General features: G+C 35.6%; 1 long non-coding RNA gene across 2 annotated transcripts; it reads left to right on the forward strand.

Annotated features, from left to right (window-relative positions):
• The first annotated feature begins 320 nt into the window (after positions 1–320).
• Positions 321–2,868, forward strand: LOC113323211. 2 transcript variants are annotated; one of them, XR_003347475.1, is made up of 3 exons: positions 321–451; positions 543–595; positions 2,439–2,868. It is a non-coding gene; the product is annotated as an uncharacterized LOC113323211 (long non-coding RNA). The 2 variants fall into 2 exon arrangements; XR_003347474.1 differs by lacking the exon at positions 2,439–2,868 and adding an exon at positions 1,684–2,354.
• Positions 2,869–20,082: the final 17,214 nt, after the last annotated feature.

Raw genomic sequence — 20,082 nt, forward strand, 5'->3', positions numbered from 1 at the left:
CGATGAAAAATCTTTGATCGTCGATTAAAATCAAAACTATAAACATGAGTAGAATGAAACGTTGCTGTAACATTCTAAAAATTTCCCTAGTGCTTTAACCCCGTTGCCAACCTATTCGGATATAGATTCTTAGTATCGGACACTCTTAGCTGTTCTAGAGTGCCTTTATCGATTTCCTGTTGCTAAAAACCTGAGTTTGGGTGTTCTAATATATGTGTCAGCTCTTATCCTATATCTGGTTGCCTTGATAATTCTCCATGCAGTGCAACACATGTCAAGGGTGTTTTGGTAAGAAACTTCAATACTCTTCTCATTCTGATATTTCTCTTCCCTTCTATTGATCCTTCTCTTTCCCTCAACTCTAAAAACCGAGTGAATCAGTAAGAGTGAAGGAAGGCTAATTAATAAAACCGTTTGTTGATTTAGATCTTTAGATCGACGTAGCGTGGAGGTAAGGAGTTACTCTCTGGATTTCGAATTTCAATCTTTCTCCCAAACGGGTTCTACAATATCTAATTGGAGTTGTGTTAAATGAATTGAAGCTTCAAGAATAAGGATGCAAATGGGTAATCTTGCCGTGGAGTAAGCGATTAAGGTAGGGGTTTTTTCTCTCGTTTGATTTACTATTATCTTGGTGGTAATCAACTGATTTTGATGGATGAATCTTGTTTGATAATCCTTGCTGCTGTGAAGTGGGTTTTATTATGTCATTTTATTTTATGAAGTTTGAACTGTGATTACCCTCAAATGTGTATATTTGATTTTCCTAAAGATTTAGAAGAGTCTGCAAACATCCAAGGTCTCATTTCCCATTTTATCATTACAGCTTAGTTTCCAAAGTAGCCTATCACCTGTTTGTAAAATTGACTTAATAAACCATGTTTTGGAAACATGCAATGCAACTTGAATTGGTTTTATTCTTCATGTTAATTCCAAATTCTTGTATTTTCATTAAATGGGTATTTATAATTTCCCTTCAGCTGTGATATTATGAATCATGATTGTGAAATTAAACAAGTCCTCCGTATTATTGATTTAACCCCTTCAAAACCGAAATTAAAAGTGTTCCTTCCATGTTTTATTTGACTTTTTGAAACATCTATGTACCTTATTACTTTTTTTTTTGTGATAGGCATGTACCTTATTACTTTGTTTACCAATTTTATGTTACAAAGGGGTTTCCTAGATTTCCAACAATACCAAATTTGCGGAGTTTCGTTTTGTAACGAAGTCGGTATGAATTTTCAAGTAACGACGGTTATAACTGAAATTTTCTGAAGAAGTTCTACTGCCCTGTTTTTCACGTGAGTTTTGACGCAGAAATAGACCTTGTCGTTCTTGCTTCTTATTTTTATGTTAAAGAGGAGTCTCTTAGCTTTCCAACAAGACCAAACTTCCCTAATTCTGTCGCCTAACGAATTTTGTATAAATTTTTGATTAAAGACTCCCGAAACTGAATTTTCTGAAAACGGGATTCCCTTTTCTGTCTTGATGAGTCTTTTAGTCACAACTATATACCTTATTGTATTTTCTTATAAATTTTATATGATAGAGGGACTTCTCAGCTTTCAAATGAAACCAGATTTTCCTTACTCCATTTCCTGATGATTTTTGAATGAATTTTTAACTAAAGACTATCAAAACTGCAACTCCTAAAAACGTGATTTCTGCCCTGTTTTGTAGAGACTTTTGGGTACAGCTACGAAACTCTTGTTGGAAAATTGACACTAAAATAGGGTGAAGAAAAGAATGTTGTCTCTGAGTTCAAGGCTCTAATAGTAGATTTTTTCCGACAATTATTCGGCCCTTCCCAATTGAATTGGCGAGTACAAATAGGTCAATGAATATTGCCGTCAGGATACTTGAAGTCCTACAACAATGTTGGATTCAAAGCTTGTACAACCTTGACCCAACCAAGAACACACAGGTTTTGATTCTGATGATGCTTATTAGAGAGAAAACATAGAGTTTTTTGATGTGTTTTGAATGGAAATCAAAGATGCAATTTATAGAGAGTTTAACATCTGTTGAACATGACTCTTCATCTCCAACAAGCATCCTTTCAGTGCGAATAGACATCTCTTCCAACAATGATGTCTGTTTGGAAAAACGATGTTTCTGTTCAATTTTTCTAACTGTCATTAGAAACCCTAAAACAAGTCGATCACCGAAAACTCTGTATAACGCCTACAAATAAAGGGTTTGTTGAAAATATCCAACAACTATTTACTTCTTCCTATTATTTTTATGTTAAAGAAGGGTCTCTAAAGTTCCCAACGAGACCAAATTTACGTCATTCCATCTCGGAATGAATTTTAAAAGAATTTCGGAAAATGGGTATGCGAACTGAAATTTTGTGTGAATCCATTTCAGATTTCTATATCGTACAATTGTTGTGATGCTCATGTTAACACGACTCCTTTGTTCGGATTTCATAGGCTTTCCTTCCTCTTTACCATTTGAGTATCAAAGAGAGTTTTACAAGTTATATTGAGGAATCGGGCGCTTATATGGGATATTTCTCTAATGAATGAATGGGTAGTTTTGCTCCCTAATTTTGATTTGTTTTCCTTCTTGTTTTATTTTCCATACCTATTGTCTAGGAATTATTTTACTTTTTCCTCACCAACTTCCCTCAGCAGCCAAGGACAAGTTAACTTTTGTTACATTTTGGAAATGTAAGAATTCTTCATAGTCTACAAGGATTGTAAGAAATGCTTTACTTCTTGTTTTGCATACTGGTTGGTAGCCTTTATTACCTACCTTTTTCAATTATTTGATTTCGTGCTTCATGGTAAGTGATTCTCGCTCTCATGTAAAATATAATTTACAAATTATATGATTGCTGCCGATGCATTTGTGTAAGCTTGTAGTTATGGATTTGCGAGTTTTCATAACTTTCTTTGTGGATGTTCCTGAAAAAGCGGGGTCTAACAACCACACCCAATAATTCGCTTAGCAATCTGTATGGACAAATTCCAATATACTTTCTAGAGAATCAACTAGACAGTCAGACTCAATCTAGACAAAAAGTATATCAAAGAGTTTTTATCTTTATCTCTCGATTTAAATCTTACTCAAGCAAACTACGAGTCTCAATTTAAATACAAGAGAGATAAACTTGGATGGTACCAAAGACCAATATCCAAGTGTCAATCAATTTAAATCAACAACCAAAGGATCGGATATTCTTATTGATTGAACGGTGCACAACCTGTATTATTTCAATTATATAAAAAATATTATGTGGAAAAGAAATAACACAGACATCAGAATTTTGTTAACGAGGAAACCGCAAATGCATAAAAATCCCGGGACCTAGTCCAGATTGAACACACACTGTATTAAGCCGCTACAAATGCTAGCCTACTCCAAACTAACTTCGGTCTGGACTGTAGTTGAACCCCAACCAATCTCACACTGATCCAAGGTGCAGTTATGCTCCTACGTCTCTGATCCCCGCAGGATGCTACGTACTTGATTCCCTTAGCTGATCTCACCCACAACTAAGAGTTGCTACGACCCAAAGTCGAAGACTTTAATAAACAAATCTGTATCACACATAAAAGTCTACGGTAATAGATAAATCCGTCTCCCACGAATATACCTACGAGTTTTGTTCTGTCTTTTGATAAATCAAGGTGAACAGGAACCAATAAATAACCCAGACTTATATTCCCGAAGAACAACCTAGTATTATTGATCACCTCACAATAATCTTAATCGACGCAACGAAAAAAGATATTGCGGAATCACAAACGATGAGGCGAAGATGTTTGTGATTACTTTTCTATCTTGCCTATCGGATATTTAAATCTCAAGCCAATTATTACAATTGTACTCGTACGATAGAAACATCAAGATCAGATCACACAACTACAAGAAAAGTAGTATCGGTCTGGCTTCACAATCCCAATGAAGTCTTTAAGTCGTTAACCTGGTTTTAGAAGAATAAAACCCAAGGTTAAAGGAGAATCGACTCTAGCTTATACAACTAGTATCACACGTAAGGTGTGGGGATTAGGTTTCCCATTTGCTAGAGTTCTCCCTTATATAATCTTTCAAATCAGGGTTTGCAATCAATGTTAGATTGGTAACAAAGCATTCAATATTCACCGTTAGATGAAAAACCTGATTAGATTCAAGATAATATTTCTCAACCGTTGGATCGAAACCTTAGGTTGTAACACACAAATGAAATGTTCAATTTTTGGTTTATGTAACCGTTCCCAAACATTAACATTCATTGGTTCAACAATAGTTAACCAATGGTCAGCCATATGAGCAACTTCATATCAATCATATTCTTCTTCACCATAACTAGTTCAAATGACTCAAATGAACTAGTTAGAGAGTTGTTCAATTGCTTAGATCGTATGTAACTACACAAGACATAATCGAAGCAAAAACAGTTTGATTCACTCGAATCGGTTCATGAACTTTATAGCCACGGTTTGCAAAAGCCTTCCTTATTTATATAAACATGAGTTCAAGAACAACCGGTTTTAGATATAACTAACTCAAGTTCGCGGACTTAAGCTCACGGAAGGAGTTCACAAACTCCAGCAGAAATTCTCGGGTCGAGAACTTCCGCCAGTTCGCGGATTTGGCTCACGCCACATTCCATTTCGCTTGATCAACAAAGTTCGCAAACTTTGGTTCAAGGAATAAGGACTTATACATATATGTGTTTTCACAACAATGCTTATATCTTACCAATGGTTATGTAATCTAAACTCTCATTTCAATCATTGAAACATTCCCAGAGGACGTTATATAGCCGTTATTCACAAACCATTTTTCGTCAGAGCAATTTTCAAAGTGATTGAAACATAACATGACTTTCGTCACTAGGTAAAGATGAATTTGGATAAACCGAAAGCTTACCGACACATATTTCGAGAAATAGATAGGCGAGTTAAACTCGGCTCGAAATAGCAAATGTGTATAATGAAAGTCTATGCATCAAAACGACTTTTGTCTCAAGAATAGGAGATAGAGTAAATAGACTTTTGATTGACAGATAAGTTCAAGTCTCCACATACGTTTTAGTCGATGAAGATCAACCAGTTCCTTGAGTAGTCCTTCCTCTTGTATGATGATTGCCACGGAGTCTTGAGCTCAACTATACTTTCTATCCTAGTCCGAGACCTTTAGCTATAATATGCTAGAAATCAAGACTTATAGTTTTGATCACTAACATTGACAAACATGCTTGAGATAGCAATGCATGCGAGTTCGACCGAGCAATGCTCTAACAGTTCCTTCATGACGGCTGATCTGATTCGGACTAGTGGACTCTACTTTAAGACCGTCAGGCCCACTGGGGCCTCCCACTCACGAATGGCAACCCGGAAGACCATTAGATGTCCTTTGTAGTGAGTAGAGTAATTTTATCTGAATTTTTAATGAATGGCAGCTTACAAATGTTTGTGAACAAATGCTTTGCATTTACTTATGAATTTCAGATTCTAGTTTTATGCTCTATGGATGCTTTAAGCTTTTGGAATTTTATTTGTATATTTTTGGGCACTCGATTATCGTTATATCTCCTACTGGGTTGTGGGCTCACCCCGTTTTGTTTTGTATTCCCACAGAGTTAGGATTCGTTTTGGAGCAGAAAGATACAAGAAGCTTGCGGCAGCGAATCTAAAGACACAAAGTTAGTATTTACTTTTTCGTCCTTATATATATGTATATATCATGGCATAATAACAAGTGGGCATTGGGAGTGTTTTGGAATTGTGATCAGTTTGCTTCAAAGTATTTCAGTTCATAATTGTTATGTATATGTCTATCTGTTTGGAACATTTTTGCTGTCGAATTTTTACTGCATCCACAAGTCGTGTTTTTGTATTACTACTTCTTCAAATTTCTACCTTAATAAATTGCTAAATTTCAATTAATGAAAGACTTAGTACTATGAAACTTTAATTGTGTTGTGAAAAAAGACATATCGTTCTCCACCATTTGAGTATCTTTGTTTCTTATGTTTAACTGCCACTGTATAAAATTATACTCTTTGATACGTTATACGTTATTTTTGTATAAATCCATTTTGTTTTATGTATTGTTCTATACTTCTGAGTGACGGGCGGGGGTTTGGCCCTTACTGGACGGGTTGAAATCCAACCCGTTAGAAGGAAAAAATTTACCTGTTCGTTACAGTTGCGCTAGAGATATCCTTCCAGACGCGCATTTTGGAATCCAATTCAATCAAGCAAGTAATTGAGCAAAGAAAGCACTAACCAAAGTGATCAACGTTGGAGTGCGACGAACCCAGATTGCTCTCATATGTATATTAGAAGGTACTTGTAACAAACACATATTGTTTTTGATTGATTTTATTTTGTTTGATCGATTGAATATGATTTATAAGATGAAAGTAGTGTAACAAATGTAGGTTCGACCCAAAATTATCAGACAAACCTAAACTTGTTCTTCGTTTTTCTATTCCAGAAGATCAGTTCTACTGATCTTGAAAAATATATTTTGAGCCGAATGTAGACTGTTATTTGTGTAAATACTAGGTTCGTCTGACTCAACTCTGGTAGGTTTTCGGCCGAACTTTTTACTTGGATAGTTTCAATAATTCATTGATGTTCGGCTGATTCTGATATTGCCAGATTTTCAGCCGAACCTTATATTCAGTGATTTTGTATTCTAGATTTTGAGCCGAACTTTTTACTTGAATATATTTAGAAATTCAATGATGTTCGACTGATTTTTATAGTGCTAGGTTATGAGCCGAACATTTCTTAGTATGTTTATAAATATAGAATTATTAGCCGAACCATGTATTTTAAAGCCGAACTTGTTTTATTATTTAGCCAAACTTTTGTTTCATTATATGAACCTGATATGTTTAATGTACTAATTACATTTTTTTTCTTTATATTAGGAAACAAACCAAAGGTGATGGTGATAGAGTTTTAACTCAAAAGAATAAGAAGAATAGGTCTTTAGAGTTGTAACCCCTTCTAATCTTAAAACTTCTCAACCTCGAGTTGACAACAAAAATTTGGGTGCATGTAATAGGGGACTACAACCTCCGATACAGACAGAGACAAAAATACAGCCAGAAAGAGAAGTTCGGGAAAGTGAAGCTAACAAGGGAAATACTACTGCCACCACAAAGATGGAAAGCATAATAGAAGTACATGGTAATGTAAATGGAGACGAAGATGAAGAAGAAGAGAAGCAACAACGACCACGAAGGCCTGGAAAAGAAGTCATTGTAGATGAAGATGAAGAACAAGAAGAACCACTACCACCACAACCACAACCAAAAAATAGGTTAAAGAGAGGAAATTTGCTGAACCACTGAAGCAAAAGCTTCATATTCTGGATGATGATGACGTAATACTTACCCAGAGGAACAACCCAATAACTGGTCTTCCTCAAGATGGAGGAAAGGTTTTGGTCATTTAAAAGGAGTCCGGGAAAAGAAAATCTATGAGACTCCGGATCATAGCGTGCAGTAAAAAATTTGAGAAACCAAAGGGATACAACTTGGGATTTGAAAAATGATGTTGTTGAGGTTCAAGCTATAGTTCAGAAATCTGGTTTATGAAAGCAATTCAGCATGAACGGAAGGTTTTTGATTCAGTGACCGCCTCTGCCTTTACTGAGAGATTCTGTCCCGAAATTTACACATTTCATCTTCCGTTCAGCGAGATGACAATCACGCTGAAAAGATTATAGGTTTTAGATCACGTGGAAAAGTGTAGATGTTAAATATTCCAATTTGAATTGGGAACAACTTGATAAGTTGTCCAAAGAAGTTATTGGTTGGGATTGCGATACTACCGAGTTGGAGTTTTGTTGCGCTGCTAAAGAGGTGGAAAATGTGCGTCGTGGCTCCGATAACAAACCAAAGACGTTGAAGTTGTTCAAGATGAAGAATTTGAAAGCTAAGTTCGAGAACACTGCGCAGAAAGTTAAGGATGGGTTGGTGATGGACGTGACCAAAATAAACCAGACCGCTCCTGCTTATTTGTGGTACACTCTCGGCCGAATTATATTTACTGACCATACTGGAAACAAAGTGAGTGCTCAATATCTTCAATTCATAAAATATCTTCCAAAGGTTCATCAGTACGCCTGAGAACGCTTGTGTTGCATTCCTTCTAGAGTCGATTGTGGCATCCTCTTGGTTAGACCCTAGGAACATTTGAGGAAACTTCAGTCTCTTTCAGGTGCTTCTCGATAACTTTAATTCCATTTTTTTGCTGATTAGATTTATTTGTTCACGTACTTTGCATATGTTCTTTAGTTTTAGTTGACCACGGTGACAAGTTCAGCATATTATAACAATTCAGTTTTGAGCCGAACCTGACCAGAATGGAGTAATTGTTCTGAAAATGTCAGGTTCTTCCCAAATTGGTAATTCAGTATTGAGCCGAACTTGACATTTCCTAAACAATTACCCTGAAAAGGCGAGTGTACCCAAATATACCTCAAGCTAAAACTTTTCCTACCTATAAGTCCTTTCTACAAAAGTGATTGTCTATAGACTGAGTCGAGACAATACAACTAATCGGTTCACACTTCGTGTGATTGTCTATGGATACGAGATCGAGACAATACAACAACGAAGTATGTTACTTGATAAAAAGGTTCGGACTTAACCAAACACAATAGGATTCACTTATCAAGTAAATATGAATTAACGTTTGTGTAATTTACTTTAATTATAATAAAACAATTATAATGCAGAAATATAAAGTAAATGACATAGCAAGATTTTGTTAACGAGGAAACCGCAAATGTAGAAAAACCCCAGGACCTTGTCCAGAATTGAATACTCTCAGGATTAATACGCTACACAAAATTACACCTAACTTCGTATAGTTGAGAACAAACAATTAAATCTATAGTTCACTTAGTTCCGTCTGTATTCCCACGCCTCCGACCTATGAATAAGTCACGTACTTGGAACAATTCCTTTGGTTCGTATTCCAAACAATAAAGGAACAACAAATCTGTTTGGTATCAACTCTATTCAACCAAGTGATATGAGTTGGACAAAGGCTCTTCTGTTATCTTAACATAAACTCCTTCGACAGGTCCTTAGATCTATCTTATGTTCAATTACCGAAGTAATCGTTTAAGATTAAGCCAACAACACTATTAATCCAAAGAATTGTGTTGATGCCGATCTACTCAATTAATCAATCCAATCTATCACAAGGATAAACCGATCATTAATTGGATCCTCTTTTACCGAAACAAGTATTGTGCACACCAAAGATTATGAACCCACATCAGAAATCTTCAATATCTTTTTCGTCTTCAAATCTTCTTAGATCTTCAATAACATGCACACAATCACTTGAATCTCTTGTGATCAATCACGCACAGAACGGAGTCTGTTAACAATGGATTATCACAAGATCATCTTTAGAACTAACAACAGTCTAAAGATCCCTGTCGAAACTCTGAACTAGTTTGAGTGAATCTTATATCAGAAGAGAAGATTCTCAAGCATAAACAAACTAGGTGCAATCAAATTTCAACCACCGTTAGTCAATCAAATCAATGAAAACAAAAGATACGCTGCAATTATCTAGTTTCCCACCAATGGTACACGCTAGAGCTTCTCAATCCCAAAGAAGACTTTAAACTGAGTGGCCGTAAGAGATTTCGCCTAATTAGGTTACTTTCCTCTCCGAATAGGAGGCTACACCAGTAACAACAGAACAAAGAGGAAGCCTGCTGTTACGAAGGATTAGTTTGCTAGAAAGGCAAACTTCAAGTATTTATAGACAAGGAAGTTTGGACACCAAGGAATTTCCAAAACCGAAAATATTCTCAAGATATTCATTAAAGTACAAATTCAATTTCCATAATTCTTGGAAATGCTCAATCCAAAAATAATGATCGAAATCTCTCATAAAATCTCTTATTAGTAAATGCACATTACTAATTCTTATTTTTCCAAAATGAAGTTAATTACCTTAATTAAAAGATTCTTAACTTATTTATGTTCCGATCCTGGGATTCTCTTCTCTTAGCTATTAAGGAATAACTTTGAACAACTAAAGAAATAAACATTCATAGCACGTGTTCAAAGTATGTCGACATCCTTACTTTGTAAGTTCTCTTTCACACTTACAACCTTGAAACCGATTTGCCACACTTCCAAACAAGTTTAGAATTGGTTCATCTGACTTTCAAGAACTATGCGGTTGATCAAATAACATTCAATCACAATAATGGGTTTAACGGTTCTACCAAAACAAGTTTCGGTTCTACCTTCCATGTGAGTATTGTGCATAGTCACACTAGCTTTCCAAAATTAGGTTGACTAGGTAATAGGATCGGTTTCCCACATATATATGGTATCTAACTTATATGTGTTTCACATGTCCATAAGGTCGGTTCCCCTTTGCCTAAAAACGTGTTGCACATGTTCATAGGATCGGTTCCCCTTTCTGCTAAAAACCTTGCTGCACCTCATACAAGGATAGGTTCCCCTTTGTGATGTAGTGCACCTATTACTAGGATCGGTTCCCCTTTCCCAAATTTGGTCAGACAAAACACAAACCCGATCATACCATCTCAGGTGATTATTTAAGATTGGTTTCACTAATAAAAGTCATACCAATACATAAGTCAGGTCTTTGAGAATAGTTCTACCAAGAACACAACAAGTCGTGAACGGTTATACTCAATCACATATATTGGTTGTTCATAAGATATGCAATGAATAACAAAACCAATAACGCCCGACGATTTCCTTTTCGATTCACAAACAAGTTTATGAACTTACTTCCTTAGAACACATGTAAAACATTGTCCCCTAGGATGATATCCTCACCTCATACCCATACATAATCACAATAGCATTCAAATGATTATGGAGATGTCTTATCTACAAAGTTTAATGGTTAAGCAATAAACCTCGTATTGTATTCCTTAATACTATGTCTATCTAGAGTTAAAATATGCTTCGCAGTTTTGTTTTCAATATGCACGAATGGAAAGATATGTTAGGGAATGAAACAGTTCAAGTCAAATATCACTAACCTCAATTGGAAGGATGATTGTTGTCGTTGTAGCTCCTTGCTTCTTCACATCTTCAAGTCTTTGCAATACTTGTAATGTCTCATTATCCTAATACTTTCAAGCTAACCTATACGAAGTTGACTCTAGTACATAATCAAGCGACTATTAACATGAGTTTTGATTCACTAAAATATGACAACCAAACTTGACATACCAACGCTTGGTGGGTTCAACCGAGCTATGCTCTAACATACCCCATTCTTGTCAGGTTCGACCCATAATGCTATAGTTTGCGCTATATTTTTGATCCGAACTTTTGTATAAGTTTGTGGTATAGTTTTTAATTTTTTCAATGCGCTTAATATAGTTTCTAATTAAGCACACTGATTGAGGTCGTGGATGATACATTTTCAACTTCAGCAAAATATAAGTTCAAGGACCATAAGAAGAGGGATAATCATGGAAAGATAATATCTTTAAGTCAAGGACCATAAGAAGAGGGATAAGCATGGAAAGATAATATATTCAAGAGAAAGTTATACTCTTTGGAAGGGCACAATTTTGAATTTTACCCTATAACACGAAAGAACAAGAAAAAAATGAAGTTGTTCAAGATGAAGATATGCCTTTGGCAATGTACTACTGACCATTTTTCTATCCAGGCGGTTTGATTCTCGTCGAGTACTTCGCCAATTTGGATTTTGTTAGAGCACTGCTCGGTCGAACTCTCAAGAGTTGCTATCTCAAGATTGTTTGTCAAGTTTAATTAATCAAAACTATATACTTGATTTCTAGTCTACTTATAGCTATGTCTCAGATTAAGATAGACGTGTGTAGTTGAGCTTTAGATTTAACGACGTTCACTAACTGAAGAATAAGATCTACCGAAGAGCTTGGGGGAACTTCATCAACAAAAGGTATGCGGAGACTAGAACTTATCTATCTCCGAGAAGTCTATTCTATTCTATCTTCTAAAGAGACTAAGTCGTATAGCTATATAGACTTTTACATTATATAAAATTAAAATTTCGAGCCTAGTTTATATATTTATCGAAATACGTGTTGGAACCTTTTAGCTTTAGCCTAAATTTCATCATCTACTTGATGAGTTTAATTGGAAACAATTTATTTGTTAGAAACTAAATATTAAGTCAAGATGATCATGTGAAAATTACCTTGAACATCTTACATGATCCGCGTGAGAAAATCATTTGATGTTAACTTGAGAAGTCTCGTATTGATCGCTTAATTACTTGAAAATTACTTGAAGCTAGTGGTATGTGTAAGGTTACCGTTGTTGTCTTCTAAGGATGTTTCAATGACTAAATGAGAGTTTGGAACTACTACCAGTGTCTGGATATAACACAGGTTGTATACTTTGTATGCTAACTGTGAAGCTCTAGTTCAGGTCCGGAACTCTTGTTTGCGAACGGATTTACCCGTGAAAAGGTATGGAACTTTAGTTCGTGTATTCTGTTTGCGAACGGCTAGACAAGGATAAGTCCGGAACTGTGGTCCACGTACTCTGTTTGTGAACGACACGACAAGGCCAAAGTACGGAACTGTAGTTCATGTACTCTGTTTGCAAACACATTTCTAAGAATCTAAAATCGGTAAGTATGACTTTTCATACTCATGAACTCAGTTTCGTTTGCGAACTCAGTTTGCGAAGTAAAGTCCCTGTAACTTTAATGAAATTAGGTATGCGAACTTGTTTTCCAAACCGTGGCATTATGTTTATGAATTGGTTCTTGTATAAGTACTTTGTACAATTAAAAACCAAACCTATTATGTTTCAAGTGGTTCATATATATTTCTATGATATGACGAACATTGAACAACTCTATTGAAACACAATTACATTCATTTGATTATCTATCATGATTGATTGATCATCATATTTGATATAGAAGTGTTAGATGAATATGGCAATACTATAAGTGTTCATGTGGCTAACTTCGGTTAACTATTATTGAGCTAACATGTTATACACGTTTAGGTACGATTCATCCATATCTAAATATATGTATATTTTATTTGTGTGTATCAAGATAATTCCATCAAACGGTGGAGATTGATTGCTTATTTTCTAAGCAGACTTAGCTTGAATCTTAAATCAGGAGTTCATATAACGATTAATATCAATTTCTTTGTTACTAAGTTATCTTAGCTTTGATTGTAAGCAATCCTGATCTGAAAGACTATATAAGGGAGAAATCTATCATATGTGAAACATAATCCTGACACTCTCGTGTGTCCTAGTTGCAAACGAGATTTTAGTCTCCATTAACCAAGGGTTTTACAAAACCATTATTAGGTTAACGACTTGAAGACTTCATTTGGGATTCGTGAAGCCAGATCCAACTATTTTCTCTGTAGTTGCGTATTCTGATCTTACTTTTTCTATCACATTTGTTTTTATATTTTCTAAGATTTACTCGAGATTTATCTCTGATAGATAAGATATAAAAAGTAATCACAACAGTTCTTCGTCTCAGACTCTTAAGATTCCACAGTAACATCTTCTGTTAATCAGTTATGTTAATTTGAGGTAACTAATATTTTTAAACTGCTCGCTGGGAATATAACACCGGATTATTAGTTGATTTTCCTGTTCACCTTGATTTATCTAAAGACGAAAATGATGGTTATCGTAAGTGCAATCAAATTAATAATCTTATTTCCACACAATTAACTGGTAGCATAGTGGAAGCAAGGATCGTTCCCATCAAGAGCAGTGAGTTTTAGTTGTCAAAGTGTCATAGGGAGGGGGGGTTGTTTTAGATTTTGAAATAAAATAATCAAAGCAAATAAAGTTGAGTTGTAATCAATAGACATGGATATGATCGAGGAATCCTTATTCGTTAATAAACTGTCAATGAGTTATTATACTTTCCTACTTGTCATTAATCATAGTTTATCACCAACCGGGGAATAACAGCTACATCGGTGTTATCCCCTAAATTCCTTATATCACCGGATACATAAGTTCTCGACTACCAGAATTTATTCAACTAAACCTCAAGGTATAATTTGGTCGAACTCTTTATCTTTTATGAATTTATAGGTTGATCCTACTAGTTAGACTCTTAGATCAAGGTCTACTTTTTAGTGTTGTTTATACACACAATCGCTCCACAGAATCCCTCTGCAAGGTCTCGTGTTCTCTACTTGTATACAAGTTATTCGACGATTACTTATCTCCTAACTAAATACTAGCAATATATTAAATCAATAAATCAATTCAATTGGCCACCTAAACAATCTATAAATCAATCATAAATATTCGTTATAGTATAAACAAGCGATAGTCATATGAATAACTTCAAAGTAGATTAATGTAATAAATCAAACCTTGTTTACAACTTGGAATTCATCCTAAATCAATAAGTGTTTAGCTACTCATGGGTGTAGAAACATCCATGATATACATATACAAAAAGTTTAGAAATATTGTTACGATTGAAGAACCGCTCTGAAACCCTAGCTTTCGCTCCGTGTGTAGTTTCTCCTCTCCAAGACTTACAATTCTGTGATCCCTTGATTTATGAAATAAAGATCCTAAGCAATGAAAGAAAGATCCTCAAAATAGTTCGGGAATTTTGGATTTCATGGTTCGCGAACACCGTTTGCGAACTATTCTTCAAATTAAGTTCAGGGACTTTTTTTTCCCGAACTAGTTAGTTCACAATCCAGTGACGCCCGTTCCCGAACACAGTTCCCGAACTTGCCTGTAGATGTCGGTATTTGAAAACCTGTTTTGGCCGTAACTTCTTCGTCCGAACTCAGAATGACCTCATTATTTTTGCATTGTTTTTGTAATTGAATTATCTTAAATATGGTGATAAGAAATCATGAATTTGAATGAGTTAAGCTTGGTATTTAGCCCGTCTCTTGATTTTGAGCGTTTTGCTCCTTTTCGTCGCACTTCTTCCACTTCTCTTCGACTTGGGCACTTAAAACAAGTATGGAATGTACACTAAAATCATCTGAGTTATGCACTTATAATAAGTCTACATATGTTCTTTAGCTACACTACATCCCACAAACATTCCAGTCATCACACACAAGCAATTACTTAAGTGTGACATTCAACCTGATTGCAAAACTCTACTAAGATAGTCAGTGTACTTGTTGTAACATTTCTCAACAATTTTTCCGCAATACTCGCATACTGATATTACATGTGAAAAAGCGGGGGTCTAACAACTACACCCATATTTTGTTTAGGAAATATGTGTGTAATAACTCCAATATATTTCCAAGAGAATCAACTAGACAGTCAGACTCAATCAAGGAAAATACATCCAAGATTTATATCTTAATTTCTCAAATCAATCTTCAATCGAACAGATAGAAATCTGTGAGCCGGATTAATATGAGAAATCACTTGGATGGTACCAAAGACCAATATCCAAGTGTCAATCAATTTATATCAACAACGAAAGGTTGGATTATCTAATTGACTGAACTACGCAAAACCTGTGATATTTCAATTATATAAAAATATAATGCGGAATGAAATAGAACATACACCAGAAATTTGTTAACGAGGAAACCACAACTGCAGGAAAACCCCGGGACTAGTCCAGATTTGAACACCACACTGTATTAAGCCGCTACAGACATTAGCTTACTCTAAGTTAACTTCGGACTCGAATGTAGTTGAGCCATAACCAATCTCACACTAATCAAGGTACAACTGCGTTCCTTACGCCTATGAATCCCAGCAAGACTCTGCTCACTTGATTCCCTTAGCTTATCTCACCCTCAACTAAGAGTTTGTACGACCCAAAGTCGAAGACTTGATAAACCAATCTGTCTCACACAGAAAAGTCTATTGAGTATATAAATCTGTCTCCAAAAGAAATACCTACAAGTTTTGTTCCGTCTTTTGATAAATCAAGGTGAACAAGAACCAATTGATACACCAGATTTATATCCCCGAAGAACAGCCTGGTAATATCAATCACCTCACAATAATCTTAATCGTATGGTAGCGAAACAAGATATTGTGGAATCACAAACAATGAGACGAAGATGTTTGTGACTACTTTTTATCTTACCTATCGGAGATTAAATCTCGAGAAAATCTTAGAGAAGATAATACTAAATACAATAGAATATAGCAAGATCAGAACACGCAACTACAGAGAAAATAGTTGGATTTGGCTTCACAATCCCAATGATGTCTTCAAGTCGTTAACCTATAGGGTTTTGGATAAAACCTAAGGTTAAAGGAGAATCGATTCTAGTCGCAACTAGTATCACACATGAGGTATGGGGATTATATTTCCCAGTTGCTAGAGTTCTCCCTTATATAGTCTTCAAATCAGGGTTTGCAATCAATGTTACCTGGGTAACAAAGCATTCAATATTCACCTTTAGATGAAAACCTGATTAGACTCAAGCTAATATCTTCAAACATCTAGAGAACTTAGCTTGTTACATACAAATGAAAAGTGACTTCATTTAGATATGAGTAACCGTACTTAAACGTGTACACCTTGTTGGCTCAACAATAGTTAACCAAAGTTAGCCATATGAACACTTTCATATCAACCTTGTTCATCTTAACCATAACTAGTTCAAATGACTCAAATGAAACTAGTTCTAGAGTTATTCAATTTTTTATATTCTCATACAAGTATAAGAGACATAACTGAAGCAAAATCTTTTTTGATTCACTTGAATCAATTCATGAACATTATATCCACGGTTTGTAAAAGATTGCATTCCTTAATATATAAATGTATTAGTTCATGAAAAAACCGATTTTAGAACATAACCTACTTAACTATGCAAATGGGTAAGCATACCTAAGTGGCTAGACTTGGTTTGGGTTCGCTAGCATGCGAACGGGTACGCATACCTCCAAACTCAGTTGAATTCCCGTACTTGAACTTTACCGCCGGTACGAATACGGGTATGCATACTAAGTTCCCGTACTTTCAACTAACCAACCAGTAGCATACGGGTATGCATACTATGGTTCCCGGACTTGGAATAACTTGCAATAATTAGCATACAAGTACGCATACTGTGCTATATCCAATCATTGGTTAATTATTCTGAACTCCCATTTCAATCATTGAAAAATTCTTAGAAGACGACAATAGCTGTCTCACACAAACTATCCAAGCAATTCTCAAGTGATCGAATGATCAATACGAAACATTCCGAGTCTACATCAATTGACTGTCTCACACAAATCATGTAAGATGTTACCAGGCGATTTTCACATGATCATCTTTTGACTTTCATCAAGAATATAAGATGAACTTGGTTAAAGCGAAAGCTTACCAGCACATATTTCGAGAAATATGTAAGCGAGTTAACTCAGCTCGAAATATCAAATGTGTATAATCGAAGTCTATATAGCTATACGATTTTTATCTCAAATAGGAGATAGAGTAGATAGAATTTTGAGTGATATATGAGTTCGAGTCTCCACATACCTTTTGTTTATGAAGTTCTACAGGCTCCCCTTAGTATTTCTTCGTCTTCAATCGATGAACGCCGTGAAGTCTAATGCTCAACTACACTTACTATCCTAATCCGAGACTTAGCTATAAGTAGACTATAAATCAAGACTTATAGTTTTGGCAACTAAACTTGACAAACAATCTTGAGATAACAACTCTTGGGAGTTCGACCGAGCAGTGCTCTAACAATCTCCCCCTTTTTCAATTTTAGTGACAAAACTATCAATACATATGGATTACAAAATAAATAAACTTTGTAGTTTCTCATCCAAATGCTTGATTTCCTTGGTTCTTCAACATTATTCGAAATATTCGTCACTTCCAAGTACTCCAGTGATTCTGAACGTGTTCAACTCAGCATCATCGTTGTTGAATATCCATAGCTATAACAATATATAAAAACAAGTTGTTTTCGTATTGTTATACAGTGTCATAATATTATTACACAACATCAAAGTCCAATTTTATTACAACTTTGACAATAATACTATGGTGATATGCATCACTCCCCCTTAGTCAATACTTCATCTCACATGAAAACCACTCCTCCTTACATAATGATCCGTAAACCATATATATTTGTAGTGTGAACTACACATTAATTTTCCTCCTTTTTGTCAATATAAATTGGCAAAGGTACGAAAATTAGTGGGATCATAATGAAATTCTCATAGAGATACTTCATGACTAAAAGAAAACATATCAACTTTGTTTCGATGATTTCACATAGTCGAAATTTAGTGTATTCATCAAGGAGTTTATAAGGATACAAGAAAACTCGTACAATATTCCACAGCCGCACTCCCCACAAAGATTTGGCAATTAAGCACAAGTTCAATTAATAACTCTCCCCCATAAAATTTCATTCGCGAAAGAACAACAAGAGCGACCTTACTTTTGCAAGAAAACAAGGATTTCTTTTGGACATTAACTAATTACATGAAACATGAATTTGTATCCAGAAAACTCAATTAAATTAACCACAGGAGAACCCATGATTAATTTAAACGGAAATGCTCAACATAAGAGAACTTATGGAGCCGCACAGTACTTTCACATAGAAGTGGATCAGGGAAAGATAAATATTGCGGAATATTCAAAGATTCATTCTATTTTTCATCAATTTTTTCATAATGATATCATAGACTTAATCTTTGTATTTCAAAATTTCATTCTATCTTCCATCAATATTTGCATAATGACATAATAGACTTAACATTTGACAAGTATGGGACAATCATAGTTTACGGACGCGAACACACATATCCCATAATAATTTTTTCAATATATAAAACCAATAAAGATTAATACTGCAAAATCATCTTCTAAATAAACTTTAGAATTTAAATAAATAAATCTAAAAACATTGCAAGATGAAAATCATTGTCAATAGCAATGTGAAATCACAATATAGGCTATTCCAGACCCTAGTTATCCTTCTGTTTGAGGGTGGAAATGGTTTCTGCTGGTTTTGGTAAATTCGTGTGTGTGGATGAGAAACGAGTCTAGACCCTAAACAATGTACTGCGCGGGAGTACTTTTGATTCAAGAGATCAATCTGTACAACCCTGGCCTAAACCAAGAAATGGCCGTTCTAGGCTTGCTTCGGTGACAAAGTGAAGGAGAAGGGTTGGTCTTAGGGAGGGAAGCCAAGAAAGTGTTGAAACCAGAATAGTTGATTCTGAAGGTATGGTTGTTTAAGACTTGTATCAGAAAGTAGAATTGGCTAGCTGAATGAAAGCTATCAGGTGATTTCTGGATACTGTGTTGCTTTCCTAACCAAAACTTGTTGTTTGGTGGAAATAGGTAAAACATATTTATACAAGTCGTAGTAAAACGTACCCTGGTCTTAAAGGAAGTGGAAACGATTGAGTAGTGGAAGAATGGAATAACGTGTAACGTTAGAATTTATGCTTCCATGATGAAGGAAACGTTTACACCATTACTTCTTTCCATTACTAATCGCCCTTCTTCATGACACTTTCTTGTAACGGGCATATTGCACGCCGCACGTTGTAAACCGCCAGACCAATACCCTGATGCGTATCCCCCAGTTTGTGACATGTTTGATGTCTCGAGTGTTTTCTTGGAAAACATGTAGCGCTTTACTACGTGTGAAAAGTTAAAATCAATAGGCTTGCTGCAGGAAAATAGCATGTGATGCTATTAGGCTTGTCTTGGCTGGTCGCCTGAAACTTGCCACAAGCCTGCCGGCTCGGTGGCGAACTTTGATGGCTGAGATTGTATCTCATGATGAAGGGTAGCCGTTGATTATGGTTACCTTATGTTGGCGCCTGGTAATGGCGCAATGACACATTTGGTGCATGCCAGCCATGCTCGTGCATGTCAGTGGCACGGTGGTGCAAGTGGCGCCTGGCGTAGCCATGACCACTAGATTTAGGCGGTGGGTCGCCTAAAGGTTGCCACAAGTATGGAAATTTGGTGGAAAACTTGGATGGCTGAGATCACATCTCATGAGGAAGGGTAGCCGTTGATTATGGCTACCTTCCGTTGGCGCTTGGTAATGGCGCAATGGCACCTTTGATGCATGCCAGCGATATTGCAGCATGGCTCGTGCATGTCAGTG

Source organism: Papaver somniferum, chromosome 11, assembly GCF_003573695.1.
Source record: "Papaver somniferum cultivar HN1 chromosome 11, ASM357369v1, whole genome shotgun sequence".
NCBI lineage: Eukaryota > Viridiplantae > Streptophyta > Magnoliopsida > Ranunculales > Papaveraceae > Papaver > Papaver somniferum.